Here is an 18,913-nt window from a genome sequence, read left to right on the forward strand (position 1 = left end):
CCAAAGGGGTATAACCAGCGGTAAGGAATTTTGGATTCTCTCAGCTTATCTGTTAGCGGCTTTAGAACTCTGCGTTTCTGCAGAGTTGACGGTGCTAAATCTTGGAAAAGCTGAATTGCTGCGTCTTCATAAGAGAGATCTCCTCTGTCTCTGGCTGTAGAAAGTATAAGTGAAGTGTCCACATAGCTCAGGAGTTTGCAGATGATGTCTCTCGGCGGGTCTGACTGTGCTGGCTTCGGCCTTAAAGCTCTATGCACCCTTTCTATTACTATGGACGTTGCTCTTTCCCGTCCCAAGAGTAATTCAAAAACATGAGAGACTGTGGTATGTAGTACATCTGGGAGATAGGATTCAGGCAGCCCTCGTATCCTTAGGTTATTTCTTCTGCTCCTATTCTCCTGATCCTCTATTTGTAGCATGGTTTGGTTAATATGAGCTTGTTGTGCAAGAACCTTATTTTTCAGTGCAGTGTGAAAGGTAATGGAGGACTGGTGTGCTTGCTCCAGGGCCTCCACCCTGCCCCCTACTTGCCTCAGATCTGATTTAATGTCGGCCAGTTCGTTAACCACCGGAGCTAGGGCCCTAGTTAGGGCCTTCTTCAGAAAACCCCTTGATATGGGAAGGTAGTCATCACTTGCCTGTGTGTCTGAAGCACTTTCAGCCTCCGAGTCCTCAGAGTGCTGGGCGGCATCTCGTGGTTCCGGCGCCATTTTAGTTACTCGCGCCGGAGAAGCTGACAAGTTCTTCTGGAAGAACTTATCTACATCATGTTGATTCCGTGGAGTTTTCGGAGCTGGTGTGGGTTCTCGGTTCTTCTCCTTGCCTGTCATCTTCCCCATGATCAAAAAACGGCCGGTTTAGCAGGGTTTCAGGTGCTCGACAGCGGGAGACGTGGTATCACACGACTGTCATGAACCGCGGTCAGGCTCCGCCCCCCCTATTCATTGATAATTTTAGGAGCAGGAAACATTGCTGTATGGCAACATTTGTCAGAATGTAGCATAGAATTGCACAGATGAAGCATGTACAGGACAGACTGGGTCAGTGTGTACTTCTTTTTCATCCTGGTACAGCAAATGTTGACAAATGTTTATTTTACTTTTCATTTTATTTTTTATTATCTCTTGTTCTTAAATAAAAATATATTTTATAAAAAGTTAAAACACCAACAATTCTGAGATTGTTTTCTCTTGACATGTACTTTATTTTAGTGAAAACATTTGGTCGATAAATTCAATATTTATTTGTGAAAAATTCAAAATTTTACAGAGAATTTACAAAAATTTGAATTTTTTTAAATTTAAATGTATTTACTTGTAAAACATGTAGTAATACCAGACAAAATAGTTACTACTTAATATTTCCCTTATGTCTACTTTATGATTGCATGGTTTTTTTTTTCACGTCCTTTTATTTTTCTAGGACTTTACAAGGCTTAGAACTTTCGTAGCAATTTCTCACATTTTCAAGAAAATTTCAAAAGTCTATTTTTTCAGGGACCAGTTCAGTTCTGAAGTGACTTTGAGGGTCGTATATATTAGAAAGTCCCCATAACTCACCCCGTTTTTAAAACTGCACCCTCAAAGTATTCAAAACAGAATTCAGAAAGTATTTTAACCCTTTAGGCGTTCAACAGGATTTGCCAAAATTAATTTGTAATGCATCTGGTAACACAGAAGGTTTTACCAGAGAAACGCAACTCAATATTTATTACCCAGATGCTGTTGTTTTTTTTAAGAAATATCCCACTTATGGCCCTAATGTGGTAAGTGACTGAAGCACCGACCTCAGAAGCAAAGGAGCACCTAGTGGATTTTGGGGCCTCTTTTTTTAGGAATATATTTTAGGCACTATGTCAGGTTTGAAGAGGTCTTGTGGTGCCTAAACATTCGAAACCCTCCAAAAGTGTCCCCATTTTGGAAACTACACCCCTCAAGGATTTTTTCTAGTGGTATAGTTAGTATTTTGACCCCATAGTTTTTGGGGTTTTTTTTTGCAGGATTTAGTGGAATTAGTCTGTGGACTATGAAAATCGACTTTTTTTCTGCTGAAACATAGAATTTTTTTCATTTTTACTAGGAATAAAGGAGAAAAAGCACCCAACATTTGTAAAGCAATTTCTCCCGATTACAGCAATACCACATATGTGGTGATAAACTGCTGTTTGGACCCACAGCAGGGCTCAGAAGGGAAGGAGCATCTTTTGGATTTTGTAGCGCAGAGTTTGCTGGAATAATTTTCGGTGCCATATCTCGTTTGCAATGCCCTGGGGGGACCAAAACAGCGGAAACCCCCCAAAAGTTACCCAATTTTGGAAGTTACACCCCTCAAGGAATTTTTCTAGGGGTGTAGTTAGCATTTTGACCACAGGTATATGTAGAATTTAGTGGAATATGTCCGTGAAAATTAATATCAACATTTTTGTCCACTAAAATGTTGAATTTGTTAATATTCACAAGGGATAAAAAAAGAAAAGCACCCCAACATCTGTAAAGCAATTTCTCCCCACGACGGCAATACTCTATTTGTGTTCATAAATTTTTTTTTATTAGAAATTAATTAACCCTTTCAGGAGTGATCCTTTTTTGCTTTTTCATTTTCATTTTTCACTCCCCGCCTTCCAAGAGTCGTAACGTTTTTATTTTTCCATCAATAGAATAGTTTGAGGGCTTATTTTTTTGCAGGAAGAGTTGTAGTTTCTATTGACACCATTTAAAGTACCATATAATGTACTGGGAAACTGAAAAAAAATTCTGCGTCTCTATATGATTACGGTGATACCAAATTTATATAGTTTTTTTTATATTTTACTACTTTTACACAGAAAAAAATATTTGTTAAAAAAATAAATGTTTTGTATCACCACATTCTGAGAGCCATAACTTTTTTATTTTTTGGTCGATTGAGCGGTGTGAGGACTTATTTTTGGTGGGACAAGCTGTAGTTTTTATTGGTACCATTTTATGGTACATACAACTTCTTGATCACTTTTTATTAAACATTTTTTAGAGCTGACGTGACCAAAAAACAGCGATTTTGGCATTTTAAATTCTTTATTTTTTACAGCCGTCACTGTGTGCAATAAATTACGTTTTACTTTATTCTGCAAGTTGGTGCGATTACGGCGATACCATATGTATATTGTTTTTTTTTATGTTTTGCAGAGTTTGCACAATAAAATCACATTTTTATAAAATAATTATTTTTTTGTGTCACCATATCCTGAGAGACACTTTTATTTTTCAATAATAAAAGCTGTGCAAGGCTTGTTTTTTTGCGGGACGGGTGTTAGTTTTTATTGATACTATTTTGGGGGAAATGCGATCACTCTTTATTCTATATCTTGGGAGGTGTGGTGACCAAAAAATAGCAATGCTGGCATAGATTTTTGTTAATTTTTATTTTGCGGTGTTCACCGTGTGGGAAAAATAACATTATGGTTTTATAGTTTTGGTCGTTAAGAATGCGTTGATACCAAATATGTGTACTTTTTTTTTAACATTTTCATTTTTTTCCTATAATAAAAGACTTCTTACATGAAAAAAAGCAGTGTTTGTTTTTTTAACTTATAACTTTTATTTTTACATTTTTATTAAACATTTTTATTAACTTTTTTTTCACCTGCAGCACTGATCGCTGCTAGAATACATTACACTGCCTACATTGCGTATTTAGGCCGGGAGGTCGTAATTTTTCCACGATGCCTGAACCTGGCCTATCTGTTTTGCAGCGTCTTTTTTCCATTGACTTCTTTTAAAAATGCATATAAAACCACACTTGTATTTATACATTTGGTACATGCGGAAGATTTTGTTACAGAAATAGCTGCTGCTGAAAATCTGAATGTAGTGGTTGCTGCAGCAGGTGCATGGATTTCTGCAAGTTCCATTCAGATGAATCGAACAGATTTTCATTCACAGAAATGTTTGCAGTAAAATCTGCTACATGTGTCTACACCTTAGGACCGGGTTCCCAGGTAGCGTAAACTCTGCGGAATTCTGTGCGGAAATTCAGCAACATTTACCGTAGCAGCAAAGTTGATGAGATTTTTAAAATCTCATGTCCACGCCGTGAATAAAAAAAATGCAACTAAAGCGTTAATAAATTGACATGCGGTGCAGAATTTAAATTTGCAGCATGTCAGTTTATGCTCCGTTTTCATTGCTTTTCTGTTGCGGGTTTTTCCCATTGAATTCAATAGAGATGCAAAACCCGCAACAAATAGCGCAGTGTTCCAACTTTTGCGGCGAAACCGTAGCGATTCAGTCGCAAAAAATTGCAATTTAGAAAAAAAAAAATCATACTTACCCAGAACTCCCTGCTTCTTCCTCCAGTCCGGCCTCCTGGGATAACGTTTCATCCCATGTAACCTCTGCAGCCTATCAAAGTGGTCACATGGGCTGCAGAGTCATCCAGAGAGGATGGACCAGACGGAAAAGGAGGAATGAGTCACCATTGCAACGGTGAATATGAACGTTTTGTCTTTTTTCCACCCCTGCTTTCCACAGTGGAAACTCCTCCCAAAAAACGTCACCACAATGTGGTGTGGTTTTTCGGACGGAAGGTACTGCGGTTTCCAGGTTGCCTATATTTTTGCAGCGTATCCGACCCGTGGGAACCCGGCCTAAGGCCTTGTTCAAACAGTGCAGATTTGCGCCATATTTTGCATGTCATTTTTAAGACAAAACCAGAATTGGATACAGGATAGCCGACCTATAAGACCTTCCTTTATACATTTCTTCTGTTTAGGTTCCATTCCTGACCTAGACCTTACACTTCCTCATGAATCTTCTTGTATCTGGGCATGTTCACACTTGGCGGATGAGCTGTGGATTTTCCACAACGGATTTAATTGCGGAAAATCCGCATTATAATACAGTAGCGGCAAAGTGGATGAGATTTGAACAAATCTCATCCATTCCCCTAGGAAAAAATCAACTGAGAAAACGTTCATAAATTGACCTGCGATGCGGATTTTTAATACGCAGCATGTCAATTTATGCCGCGCAGTCGCTGCACTTTTGTTGTGGGGTTTCCCCTTCGAATTCAATGGGGAGGTAAAAGTTGCAACACATAGCAAATGTTGCGATTTTTGCAGTGGAAAGGCTGTAATTCCACCAATCACAGGCTGTAGCAGTCACATAGACTACAGCATGATCACAGGAGGCCGGACTGCACGAAGAACAAAGAAATGTGTTGCTATAATAACGTCAGTAAGGTAAGTATTGTCTTTTTTTCTTCATGTCTGTTTTCAGCAGATGAGATTCCGTCTGAAAATCTGCAGCTCAATTTCCTGCGTGTCCTAGGTCGGATACGCTGCGTACTTTTACGCAGTGTATCCGTCCAGTGTGAACAAACCCTTAGGGCACGTTCAAACGTGGTAAATTTAATGCAGAATCCCACTTTGGTTGCTACGCTTTTTATTTAAGTTACTGCAGACATTGCGAAAAACAACTGCGGAAAAAAGCTTGCCGTGTGGAATTTACATTCCGCAGCATGCACAGTCTATTGCGGAGAATCAGTGGATTTTCAATGCGGATTTCAGCCTTTGCAATACAAAAGCTGAAACCTACAGTAAGTGCGCTGCAAAATCTGCCATATCTGGACAAACCCTAAAATATTCTAATTTTGCAGCAGATTCCTTGCGCATTTGCCACACATTTTCTGCAAAATCCGCAGTGTAAAGTTTCTGCTACGTTTGAACGTACATTGAGGCCTTATTCACACAAACGTGTTAAACATCTGTGTGACGGCCTTTTAAACAACGGCTGTCACATGAATCTATATAATTCAATGTGGTCGTTCACACGACATGTCCTATTTTTTCACGCTTCACGTATCCCTCCATAGACTCTAGTCTATGGGGATGCGTGATATCGCATCCCGCAGAACACGAATGCACCTCAGATGTGAAAGACAGCAGTTTTTCACATCTGAGATGCGCAACGCCCGTGTGAATCTAGCCTTAGGGTGTGGTTTTGCAGCATTTTTTTTTACCATATTTACTTCCTCTACTGGCTTTATTGTCCTCAATATCTCAAATTATATTATAATATTTTGAGCCATGTCATGGTCACTAATATCAGGGACACATTGAATACTATACTACGAGTCAAGATAAAATATTCCTTTAAATGTATGGAATAACTTAGATCTCAGATTACATGCACAGTCCCGCTCGGCTAGATGCCACACTACTATCTCGGCAGAAGCAATCAGTAACACCACTTTTTCTATTTCAAGGGAGGAGGGAAATTAATATAGTGGTTGGAAATAAGCTGGTTATAATATGGGGGCACTGAGGCAGGCACTGCTCTAGAACCAATGTTATAGGATATCTAACAAACATTCTATAGTGCCACATATATATCTAAATAACCTGGGAGATTTCGTATATGTTTGTGTGGAGAAATAAGCCCATACACAGACTAAAGTTGGGCAAAATTACCGGTTTCCACCATCATCACAATGACTGGCCAACGTCTGCAGAAAAGGATTTGTCTTAGTCTTATGTTCACACGTGTCAGCTTTGAAACGTTCCATATATCTGAATGGGGATATTTCGGCAGCATGTGCATTAATTTTTACAAATTCAATTCAGATGTAAAGAATAGTCACAGAAATTTCTGCAACAAATCTGTTGCATGTGAATATACCCTGGGGAGATGTTCATACACCCTAAAGCCATGTTCACACATTGTGGTTTCTGTCCGGATTCAGGCAAGGATTTTGTGCCTATACCCGGACATAATTCTGCCGGTAATGCATGTAAATGGGGTATTCTTCAGCATTTTAAAATCTACAGTGTGTTCATAATTGATGCGGATTCCACACTGAAAAGCCATAGATTAGCTCCATTGAACGAACCCGCATGCCGGAGCATGCAGTAGCGCTAGCATTTTTAGAAGCATTTTTTGATGCTTGAAAAATTGCATGAAAAATCCATGGGAACGTACCGTACCCTGAACTGGCCATGTACTTTGAACAAACGGTGAGAAATGCCACTTCAAAACCTTTGCTCTAAATGTAAACTCTCAGGAAATGGTGGTGTTCAGAGACAGTTGCAAGATTATGATCCTGATTTAGAGGGGATTACAATTTTGCGTTTCCCCCAAAAACGCTAATATTTTTATTTATTATACAATAGCTATTGTTTGAATATGGACATGCTTCAAATGGTGACAAAAATAATAGTAAATCTAGCTATGTCACATGAGTGTGTTGTGCTCCTGCAAATGCTGTAATCTACCTCTTTGTCTTGCCCATGAGTAGACCTAAACATTTTAGCTAGCTTTAACACTACGAAGGGTTATATATTTCCACCTTTCTGTTTCATAGCAATATTTAAAAATAAATCATGCTGATACACAGTTGTGTCACAATTCAACCTTTATGAATAGAAACAATACCAATAAAATATACAAAAAAATATCAAACATGGACACCACAGACTGGACTCAGCATGAGGGTTTCATGAAGATGTTACTGATAACAAAATCTTTTTTTTCTTTTTTGGAAAAAATCCAAAACAAAAAAAATCTTTAATAATGGAAAAAATAAAAAAAACAATGCACAAATTGGCGAGGGGTTTACTGCAGACACGTATTCCTCAGGCTCCAAAATAAGTTCACAGCATGCCCCAGTCTTCATTTTGTACTTGCGGTTTCATGAAAAATAAATACAACAGCCTGAAAAGATGAGGTCAAGTGTGTGCGGGAGTAATGACGGTGATTACAACAGAGCTTGCACAATTTTTGCACACTTTTTCAATACAAAACAAAAAAACAGCATAAATGGTTTATAATTTTCCTCCTTTGAAAAGCACTGATGAGTGCTGGGAATTAAGTTCAATAGTCGTTTTTTCTGAATGCTCCTCTGATTAGACGGATTGTCTGCCTGTCTTTTCCTTCAGTTCTAATGCTGGTGGCAGTTTCAAACCAAGCCTCTTGTTGCTTTTACTTTAAATATGGACAAAAGCAACAACTAAGGTGATCAGAATCATAAATTACTGAGGCGAAAAGCATATCCCTGACAAAGATTTAGTAATACAATCTTTTTTCTTATTTAACATGAATAATAACATTTAGAATTTTCTAAGAAATTGTAGTTTTTAAGGAAAAATACCCCCTACCCAAATATGTTAAAATATATCATTTCAGAATAGTTATTCCCACCTATGCCGTAAATGTCTGATACATGCAGGTCTAGGACGTACACCAATGTCGAGAGAGGGGCAGGGGCGGCCACCTCTCCATTTATTCTCCACCTGGAAGTGGCGGCCGGCGGGGATCTCATAAGGCAGGAGAGGGGCTGGGGGACTTCTGTTCTCTAAATAGATGCGAGACATAAATGCTTGAGATGGTAATTACCCTTTTAGGGGTTGTCTATTTTAGATAACCTATTTTCAAATACCCTATTAGGACATTCTTCGTGAACAGAAGGTTGTTCATCATTTGGGACCTTCATCAAATACCTCGAGAGGAAGGTGGCTTCCCGGAGCGTCTCTTTAGAGGACCTAGTCCGTCTGTGCATTACATTGGCTGCCGATTCATTTCCCAAAAGGCACTATGTAATGCTTTTTTTTCCATTGTGGTGGCGCTGCACAGGTACAGTCCGCAGTGGAATTCTGCAGCAGCAGTTTTTTTCATATCTTTCTATACATTTTTAGGAAAGTTAGATCAGACGTTGCGGAAAATAACTGTGCGGAAATTATGCTGCGGTGCAGAATTTTGGCTCCGCAGCGTGCACATTACATTGAAGAAGCGGAATTTCACTGCAGATTTCAACATTTGCAATGCAAAAACGGAAATCTGTGGCAAGTCCGCTGTGATATCTGCAACGTCTGAATTACCTGTCAAATATAAAAATGTTGCTGCAGATTCATTGCGTAATTGCCCCAAATCTGCACCAACATTTGCGGGGAAAAATTCCGCCACGTCTGAACATGGCCTAAGGGCCAGACTACTGCGCTATTGATTAAGTCAAAACAACGGAACCCTGTCACAACGGTGACAAACGGAAACCTTTAGCAACGTTTCCGTCACCTTTAGGATCAATGGTGAGGGAAACGGAAGCTAAGGTTTCAGTTTGCCTTTCCATTGAGGGGTTAACCCAACAGAAACCTCAGACGGAACCCCTCAACGGAAGGGCAACGCTGATGTGAACACTCCCTAAGCTGTATGCTCTGGAAAGGGAAGAGTTAAAACAACATTCTAATGAGGTTAACTAAACCAACAGCAGATTTTTCTGTCTGGAGGGTTTAGAATTTTTACCCCAATAAGTTTCAGAGTTCAAGGTTTTGAGGGAACAGTGGTGACTAGTACTCTTTACAATGGGTGACCCCTGTGTCGTCAACGCTTCCAGTCTGGTAATGATTCCAACTAACATACAACACATTTGAGTAGGAATATGTTTGACTAAACCTTCAGTACAAGTTATTCATATACAATAATACACAGAATATTAGAAACAATGATATTACAAATGCTGACACCTTGATATAAGATGATAAACAACTGTACATAAAGTTTATTATCTCTCTCATCAGTCATTTTCTGCATTACAAAGATAATTTTTAGAAGAAGGTTCTAACGACATGGAAAAGGGCCTGTTAAAAAAATGCAAATTACAAATCCCAGTCTAGGGTTAAAAATGTCGCACTCTGATAAATATCTTCTGTAAGTCGGATTCACATGAGCCTAACACGGGCGCATTTTTGCTCATGCATTACGGACGCGAGTCCCAGCCCATCTGCGGGTCCAGTGACCCGAACTGACAGTATCAATAGGTCCCTATGTTTGTGTGTAACTGGCCTAAAAATGTTAAGGGTATGTGCACACATAGTGACCAAAAACGTCTGAAAATACAGAGCTGTTTTCAAGGGAAAACAGCCCCTGATTTTCAGACGTTTTTTGAGCAACTCGCGTTTTTCGCGCCGTTTTCGCGGCGTTTTTTACGTCCGTTTTTGGAGCTGTTTTCATTGGAGTCTATGAGAAAACAGCTCCAAACACGTCCCAAGAAGTGTCCTGCACTTCTTTTGACGAGGCGTCGTTTGACAGCTGTCAAACGACGACGCGTAAATGACAGGTCGTCTGCACAATACGTCTGCAAACCCATTCAAATGAATGGGCAGATGTTTGCCGACGTATTGTAGCCCTATTTTCAGACGTAAAACGAGGCATAATACGCCTCGTTTACGTCTGAAAATAGGTCCTGTGAACCCAGTCTTACCGTTCAGGTGTACTTGATCTTCATGGAGCTGAGGCTTGTTCTATACATCTGATGGGAATGTTTCTGCAGCATGTGCATACATTTTTACAAACCTCATATAAATGTACAGATCTTTACTGCGCAATATTTTCTGCAATGGAAAAACTATGTTTACACATACCGTTTTTGCCTTGTTGTTGCCATGCTATTTTCCTGTAATTGTGAAAAAAAAGTATATATTTTTTTGCGTTATTGTTGCACATCACAGGAAAGACAGCGGGAGCTCAGGGAGTTAAATGCATGGCTTAAGTATTGGTGTAGAGGAGAAGGATTTGGGTTCCTAGAGCACTGGGCTGACTTTTCATTGGGGTACAAACTGTATTCTGCAGATGATTTGCACCTAAATGGAAGGGGGTCCGCTGTGCTGGGGGAGAGAATTCTAGCTGGGGTGGCGGAGTATTTAAACTAGGGCTGAGGAGGGAGGTCAATGTAGAAAAAAAAGGGGTAGCCAGGTTAGAGAGGGGTCAGACTATATTGGTGGGGGGAGAAACAGAATGTGGGGAGAGGACTAGACAACAAGATAAGGAGATCCTTTCGTTACAGAACAGCAGTGTAAATAAAAATGCCCAAATAATGTCAAATCACATTTCTGATAAAAGTGAAAAACTGACAGGCAAGTTAAAGTGTATGTTCACAAATGCCAGAAGTCTAGCAAGCAAAATGGGGGAGCTGGAGGCCTTGGTACTGGAAGAAAATATAGATATAGTTGGTGTTGCTGAGACATGGCTGGACTCTTCACATGACTGGGCTGTAAATCTACAGGGTTTTACACTTTTTCGGAAAGACAGGACAAATAGGAAAGGTGGTGGTGTATGTCTGTATGTGAGAAATGATATGAAGGCGAGTGTGAAAGAGACAATAGTGGGTGAATACTGTGAGGAGGTTGAAACCTTGTGGGTGGAACTAGAAAGGGAGGTAAGCACTGAAAAAATTACTTTTGGTGTAATCTATAGACCCCCCAATATAACTGAGGAGATGGAAGTTCAGCTATATAGACAGATGGAGCAGGCTGCACAGGCGGGTACTGTAGTGATAATGGGAGATTTTAATTTCCGGGATATTAATTGGTGTCATGGTTCAGCTTCAACTGCAACCTGTTGCAGGAAAATTTTATGGGCCAGTTTGTGGAAGACCCGACTAGAGGTGAAGCTCTGTTGGATCTGGTCATTTCTAATAATGCAGATCTTGTTGGGAATTTCAATGTTCGTGAAAACCTCGGTAACAGTGATCATAATATAGTTACATTTTACCTATACTGTAAAAAACAAACGCAGGCTGGGAGGGCAAAAACATTTAATTTTAAGAAAGCCAAATTCCCCAGGATGAGGGCTACAATTCAGGATATAGACTGGGAAGAACTAATGTCAAATAATGGTACAAATGATAAATGGGAGATTTTCAAATCTACTTTGAGTTATTATAGTGCAAAATTTATTCCTATAGGTAACAAGTATAAACGACTCAAATTAAACCCCACATGGTTTACACCTTCTGTGAAAGGGGCAATACATGACAAAAAAAGGGCATTTAAAAAATACAAATCTGAGGGTACATCTGCAGCCTTTGTAAAATATAAAGAGCTTAATAAAATCTGTAAAAAGGTAATAAAATTAGCAAAAATACAAAATGAAAGACAGGTGGCCAAGGATAGTAAAACAAATCCCAAAAAATTCTTCAAGTATATAAATGCTAAAAAGCCAAGGTCTGAACATGTAGGACCCCTAGATAATGGTAATGGGGAGTTGGTCACAGGGGATCAAGAGAAGGCAGAGTTACTAAATGGGTTCTTTAGCTCTGTATATACAACTGAAGAAGGAGCAGCTGATGTAGCCGGTGCCAGTGCTGTTAATATATCAGTTGATATACTGAATTGGATGAATGTAGATATGGTCCAAGCTAAATTAAATAAAATAAATGTGCACAAGGCCCTGGGACCAGATGGGTTACACCCTAGAATTCTTAAAGAGCTTAGTTCAGTTATTTCTGTCCCCCTTTTCATAATATTCAGAGAATCTCTAGTGACTGGTATAGTGCCAAGGGACTGGCGCAGCGCAAATGTGGTGCCGATTTTCAAAAAGGGCTCTAGGTCTTCCCCGGGTAATTATAGACCAGTAAGCTTAACATCCATCGTGGGGAAAATGTTTGAGGGGCTATTGAGGGACTATATACAGGATTATGTGACAAAAAATAGTATTATAAGTGACAGCCAGCACGGTTTTACTAAGGACAGAAGTTGTCAAACTAACCTAATCTGTTTTTATGAAGAGGTGAGCAGAAGTCTAGACAGAGGGGCCGCTGTGGATTTAGTGTTTTTGGACTTTGCAAAGGCATTTGACACTGTCCCCCATAGACGCCTAATGGGTAAATTAAGGACTATAAGTTTAGAAAATATAGTTTGTAATTGGATTGAGAATTGGCTCAAGGACCGTATCCAGAGAGTTGTGGTCAATGATTCCTACTCTGAATGGTCCCCGGTAATAAGTGGTGTACCCCAGGGTTCAGTGCTGGGACCACTATTATTCAACTTATTTATTAATGATATAGAGGATGGGATTAATAGCACTATTTCTATTTTTGCAGATGACACCAAGCTATGTAATATAGTTCAGTCTATGGAAGATGTTCATGAATTGCAGGCAGATTTAAACAAACTAAGTGTTTGGGCATCCACTTGGCAGATGAAGTTTAATGTAGATAAATGTAAAGTTATGCATCTGTGTACCAACAACCTGCATGCATCATATGTCCTAGGGGGAGCTACACTGGCGGATTCACTTGTTGAGAAGGATCTGGGTGTACTTGTAAATCATAAACTCAATAACAGCATGCAATGTCAATCAGCTGCTTCAAAGGCCGGCAGGATATTGTCGTGTATTAAAAGAGGCATGGACTCGCGGGACAGGGATGTAATATTACCACTTTACAAAGCATTAGTGAGGCCTCATCTAGAATATGCAGTTCAGTTCTGGGCTCCGGTTCATAGAAAGGATGCCCTGGAGTTGGAAAAAATACAAAGAAGAGCAACGAAGCTAATTAGGGGCATGGAGAATTTAAGTTATGAGGAAAGATTAAAAGAATTAAACCTATTTAGTCTTGAAAAAAGACGACTAAGGGGGGACATGATTAACTTATATAAATATATTAATGGCACATACAAAAAATATGGTGAAATCCTGTTCCTTGTAAAACCCCCTCAAAAAACAAGTGGGCACTCCCTCCGTCTGGAGAAAAAAAGGTTCAAGCTGCAGAGGCGACAAGGCTTCTTTACTGTGAGAACTGTGAATCTATGGAATAGTCACCGCAGGAGCTGGTCACAGCAGGGACAGTAGATGGCTTTAAAAAAGGGTTAGATAATTTCCTAGAACAAAAAAGTATTAACTCCTATGTGTAGAATTTTTTCCTTCCCTTTTCCCGTCCCTTGGTTGAACTTGATGGACATGTGTCTTTTTTCAGCCGTACTAACTATGTAACTATGTAACTATGTTTTTGCCAGAATTCGACCAGAAAAAATAACGACAAAATCATGAAGAAAAACTGTAGATGTAAATGTACCCTGAGGCTACATGCACACATTGTGGTTTTTTTTTCTGCGAAAAATACACACCAAAACCGCAGCAATAATACCCAGGAAATGCGCAGGTAAAAAACGCATTTTTCAGAGCGCTTTTGTGCTGCTGTTTTTGGTGCGATTTTCCACAGCATTAGGCAGATACAATTCGCAAGCGGAAACGCAAGATAAATTACATGCTGCGGATTCTAAAAAACGCACCGCAGGTCAATTTCCATCCCAAAAAATACTGCAGTGTGTACATAAGATTTCCTGGAATCTCATTGACTATGCTGGTACTGCATTACGCTGCAGATTTTCTGCACGCAAATCCGCACGTAATACGCATCGTGTGCATTGCGCCTCATTGTTTCAGCATCAGTCTTCCTGTCTGTGGGTGCCTCCAGACACCTGTTCACCTGGGTTGGATATATTCTGCTCATTGCCAATCTGTCCTTTAAGATCAGTCTGCACCTGCCCCTTTCATCTGTGTCCATGGAAACAGCTTTAAATGTCTGACCCCATTTGATTTCTGTGTGTAGCGTAAAGTGAATGCATTTTATTATTATAAATTCTCTAAAAACATCTACAATAGTTAAAACTGCTTCTTAATCTGGACTCATGCACACAATCATTTTCGGGAAACATGTACGGATTCCGAATATGTTACCCATAATATCCTTAAGGCCGGGATATCACGCACTCGCACACACACACACACACACACACACACTTTTGATGCAGTTTTTTTTAGCCAAAGCCAGAAGTCGATCCAAAAGGAAGGAATGGTATACAAATAAGACAGGTGCATCTCTTTTCTTTTGCATCCACTCTTGTGTTTGGTTAAAAAAACTGAGGCTAAAACTGTGTGTGATCCTGGCCTTAGGCCTCTACTTGACCTGCGTGTGCCTCTAGTTTCCACACAGGTTTTTCTCATGGAAAAATGCACAATGTGCATGATGCTCTATGTTAGGAGCCACTACAGTGAAAACAGAGCCACCTGCATTGTAAATGCACTTACTCGTAGATGCTGAAGCACTGAATACAATTTACTTTTGAGGGACTACAAACTCTTTGCCAACTATCGGGTAGTGCGATCATATTGAAAGAGGGCAATAATACAAGGTTTTCTTACTCTTGTAAAGGATATTGGAAGTGGTAGGGGGAGATTTATTAATACTGGTGCACCATTTGAGCAATATGCCAATCTTTCTTCCAGTGCAGTGCTCGCCAGATTCATCAACATGGCGCATAGGATTAAAACAATGGCAAATGAAACCCGGTGCAAAACCTTAATAAAGGAGTTACGCTTGGCATGAGTCTAAAGCCCTGGCCAGTTTTTCTGACGTGTCATATTCTTAAATTTATTTTACGAAAAAACTGGGGTAAATACATTAAAAAAAATTGGCTCCACTGTTCTCAGTTGGGCCTCACGCATACGGCTCCATAGTCTTCCACAAGTCATCAGCATATCTGCACGCTGTCCGCAAATACGGTATGTAGTGCATCCGTATTTACATATGCACAAAAAAAAGGGAGGCTGCAAATTATGTCACCAACATGTCCCAACCGCTTGGAAAGATCACATGATCGCTCAGGCGCCATTTTGTTCGCATAGCAACTATTCCGCAATTACGGACTGCTACGGATGCACATTCGTAGCAATCAACAATTTTGCACACGATTTCTATGGGCAAGTTTGTGCCGCAATGGTGGTCAAGAATAGGACATGTTCTATATTTTGCGGATCATTTCTATGGCCCAGACACATATCCGTAAATATACGGAAAGGTGTGCGTGGCCTATAGAAATTAAAGAATCCGCAGATTAATGTAAAAACTATGGTCGTGTACGTAGGGCCTTAGTAAATGGGTTTCTACTCTGTTTCCACATATGAAGATTATCTCACATCAACTAACTTATATCAACTAACTTGCAAAAGGAGCAGTGTCGATAATAAATATTTTATAGGGTATTTGCTATTTATTGTTTATAAAATTCACTTTCATTTTTATATATATATATATATATATATATATATATATACATATATATATATCAGATACTAGAATTTACAATATGTCGGGTTACAGTATCAAAAGCTGATCAATAAAGAACAAATAGTAAAAGGTGTTTTATAGGGATATTAAATAATACTGTTGAAATGCACTGTAAAATACACGTAAGTATTTATTTCTACGGACATGATACACGAGCTTCAGCGGTGTGCAATCTGTAGGCAGTAATTCATATTTCAGTGCGAGAAGGTTCATTTTTATCTACAAACAATAAGCTCAGATCACAAGTTGTGAAGGCTCCTCTCTTCTGGAATATCTTCTTTCTATTTCGTCCTGTGGCGGTGAGAACGCTGGGCACTGTGAGGCAGACTGTGACTTGTTGTCATGCAAATAAGCTTACAACAACAAAATCACTAGTCTTCCACAAAGAGTCAGCCTGCATGGGGTCTTCTTCTGGTCTGGAAGAAAATCGAATTCCCTGCTATTTTTCCTTTTATGAATTTAGTATCTTCTGTTTTTAGATTAATGGGGATGGGTAAACCTAAAATATTGTAGATTAATATAGAGTAATAATATAGAGCATTCAACAAACTGATGTCTTACTTCTGCTACCAGTTACAGGAGGCCCAAAGTTTGTAGTCTTCCTGGCAATGGTCGAGTGGTAGAAGCTGGATGATGCTGGCCATAGACCTGGAAATCTGGCATCAGATGTGCGATTGTTTGGGCAGTTTTGTGCCAATACCCTTACAAACATTTCTGCCAATGTAAAAACAATATTAAAAAAAAAATGTCATACCGTGAGGCAGAACCACAAGTTAAGTGTTGTTCTTTTATATAATAATAATAATAATAATAATTATTATTATTTTTATTATATTATTATCTATTATTATAATATCTGATTCCACACACTTCCGATTACAACCAAGTGAAAAACTCTAACATGTCAGATTAGATCCAGTATGACCAAAACCGGAGGCTGTGGGCAAATTATGTAACTTTTTGGACTTCTCCCATCAAGTAAATGACCCTTAAGTCATCTATGGCTTTAAAATATTTGTCTACTCCTCACAACATTTAGTACACTTGTGCAGCAGCCTGCCCCTTGTCCTTCCCTGGATGTCCTCCCCTTCCTTCCACAACACTGCGAGTGTTTAATTACCATATCAATTGGTACTACACTGTTTCGTATATTCATATGTAAATATTGCCTTCAGCAGGCACCCTTTTCCCCAGGGCCACTTAAAGGCACGGGCCTACTTAACTATAGGTAAATCTGGGCCTGCTCATGATTGATAGTTTGCAGATACTGGAATCATTGGATCCAGGCAGCTTTAGAGCATGTCACATAAACCTTGTAGGATCACCATAGCCATTCTAGGCAAATTAATATATTCTATAAAATTTATGCACAAATATGGCATTAGGCAGGGGGTGTTTCAATGAGCGGATATGATACAATCTAATTGGCTCAAACATAATACTATTTTGCATCATACTTGAATGATTCATGTTTGGGCCTGTTCACATCAGCGTTGCTTTCCATTGAGGGGTTCCCTCGGAGCTACCACTCAACTGAAAGCCAAACGGAAACCTTAGTTAAGGTTTCCGTTTGCCTTTCCATTGAGGGGTTCCCCCGACAGAAAGCTCAGACGGAACCCCTCAACGGAAGGCAACGCTGATGTGAACACAGCCTTTGCTTTAAATTTAAGAACTTTAAAAAAAAATTGCACATACATAGTTATCAGATAAATATAATAGAAATATCACAACTAAAACTCAAAAAGATAAATTTTTAGATGTCATATTGTAACATAATAGAACTTCATATCCACTGTAAAGGGCAAAACATAGACGTGCTGCAAGCTGGTACAAATAATGGTCCTCAGACCATCAGTGGGACCCATCAGAAAAGATGCTCCCACATTTAGGAGACCCATATCACACCAACAAGATGTAAGGGGTGAAGAATATCAAGAAGGAAATCTGGGAGTTTATAATCAGGATCAGTAATGCAGTGTGTAGAGTCTTACTGTAATTCATTAATTTAAAGGATATTTATCAATATTGCTCATCGCATCTAGAAGGATAGCCACCAGTAACTGGTCAGAGCTAGCAAACCAGCTTTCAATGTGAATGTTGCAGGCTAGGTGGTACTGTGTTTTGTTCATAAATCTTTTGTTATGCCTCATAATAGAGTTTAACGGGGTATTCCGGTTACAACAAGTTACCCCCTATCCGTACTATGGGTTGCCTGCAGAGAATTTTTTCCCATGAAGCTTGAAAGCAAACAGTACATGACATTTCATCAGCAGTCATTCTAATTTTGTGTTGTATTGTGTTAAAGGGGTATTCCAGGTTACAACAAGTTACACACTATTCGTAGGGTAAGGGGTAACTTGCTGATCGGTGGGTGTCCGACAGCTCAGACCCCCACCGTTTACGAGAACGAGGGGAACCCGAAGTTGCCCGAACCCCTCGTTTGAACTGAGCGGCAGGTCGCTCATGCGCACTGCCACTCCCTTCATTCTCTATGGCAGCGCCAGAAAAAGCCGCACACTGCACTCGGCTATCTCCGGCGCTACCATAGAGAATGAATGGAGCGGCAGTGTGCATGAGCGACCTGCCGCTCAGTTCAAACGAGGAGTTCGGGCAACTTCGGGGTCCCCGGAATCATAAACGGTGGGGGTCCGAGTTGTCGGACACCCACCGATTAGCAAGTTACCCCTTACCCTACGGATAGTGTGTAACTTGTTGTAACCTGGAATACCCCTATAACACAATACAATACAAAATTAGAATGACTGCTGATGAAATGTTATGTATTGTTTATTTTCAAGCTTCAAGGGAAAAAATTCTCTGCAGGCAACCCATAGTATTAATATAGTCTTATATACCCGACATAGTTCATGATTTACTAAAAAAAAATACTCATGCATCATACATATGTGATATAAGGAAACTTTGCCATTCAATCAGAGCAGAAGAGGGGGGCTAGCAGCATTCAGAGAATATCAAGGTGCTGCTTCCATGACACTATCAATCGGATCGCCAAGGGCATTAAAACGTCTATTTCTCG

The 18,913-nt window shown here is 39.7% G+C and overlaps 1 long non-coding RNA gene across 1 annotated transcript in view; it reads right to left on the bottom strand.

Annotated features, from left to right (window-relative positions):
- Positions 1 to 7,490: 7,490 nt before the first annotated feature.
- The window catches only part of LOC142748144 (uncharacterized), a 143,800-nt gene continuing 132,377 nt past the window's right edge, over positions 7,491 to 18,913 (bottom strand). The window contains exons 5-6 of the long non-coding RNA XR_012882148.1: positions 16,438 to 16,590; positions 7,491 to 8,328 (exon numbers count right to left, since the gene is read on the bottom strand). This is a non-coding gene — a long non-coding RNA (uncharacterized LOC142748144). The remainder of the gene's footprint in view (positions 8,329 to 16,437; positions 16,591 to 18,913) is intronic.

This window comes from Rhinoderma darwinii, chromosome 3, assembly GCF_050947455.1.
Source record: "Rhinoderma darwinii isolate aRhiDar2 chromosome 3, aRhiDar2.hap1, whole genome shotgun sequence".
NCBI lineage: Eukaryota > Metazoa > Chordata > Amphibia > Anura > Rhinodermatidae > Rhinoderma > Rhinoderma darwinii.